General features: G+C 41.9%; 1 non-coding gene across 1 annotated transcript; it reads left to right on the forward strand.

The window, feature by feature from the left end:
- The first annotated feature begins 694 nt into the window (after window positions 1–694).
- On the forward strand, window positions 695–801 carry LOC141676259 (small nucleolar RNA R71). Its single transcript, XR_012556857.1, has one exon. It is a non-coding gene; the product is annotated as a small nucleolar RNA R71 (small nucleolar RNA).

The raw sequence follows: 801 nt of genomic DNA on the forward strand, positions 1-801 counted from the left end.
CAATCTGCCCTATTTGATTCTACAGAGTCTTGATCGAAACCGCTTGGATTTTGCACATAAGCCTCAACTCCTCCAATTCAGATTTTTTATTAGAAGATGGACCGACACCTCCATGAAATTTTTGTTGCACTCCCTGTGGCTGAAATTGCTGCCTTGGTGCAAACTGTTACTGAAAACCAGGAGGATCGAAAGGCTTGTTTCCAAACTGTTTGTAAGGCTGTTGTGGCTGTTGCATACCACCCTGATTATTGCTCCAGCTGAAGTTAGGATGGTTGTGGTTGTTAGGATGATAAGTAGCAGGAACAGGTTGTTGCAACCTCTGAAAGTTGCTCACAAACTGAGCTGATTCACTATATATAGCACATTGCTTCGTCGCATGCGATCTTGCACAAAGCTTACAAACACTAGTTATCTGATGAACACCATAGTTGGTCAGAGAATCAAACTTCATAGTTAATGCCTTTAGCTGAGCAACGATAACCGTAGTTGTATTCAACTCCATAATTCCTGCCACATTGCCTTGTGTTAATCTCTGAGTTAGATTCTGATATTCATTAGCGGTCATCCTCTCAATCAGCTCATAAGCTTCCTCATAGCTCTTAGCCCATAATACTCCACCTGATGCTGCATCGAGCATATGTCTTGACTGTGTTCCCAAACTATTATAAAACAATTGATCACTATCTAGTCAGGCATTCCATGATGAGAACACTTCCTAAGCATCTCCTTATAGCGCTCCCAAGCCTCACATAAAGATTCACCTGATTTCTGCGCGAATTGAGTGAGAGCATTCCTGATTAC

Source organism: Apium graveolens, chromosome 7, assembly GCF_009905375.1.
Source record: "Apium graveolens cultivar Ventura chromosome 7, ASM990537v1, whole genome shotgun sequence".
Lineage (NCBI taxonomy): Eukaryota > Viridiplantae > Streptophyta > Magnoliopsida > Apiales > Apiaceae > Apium > Apium graveolens.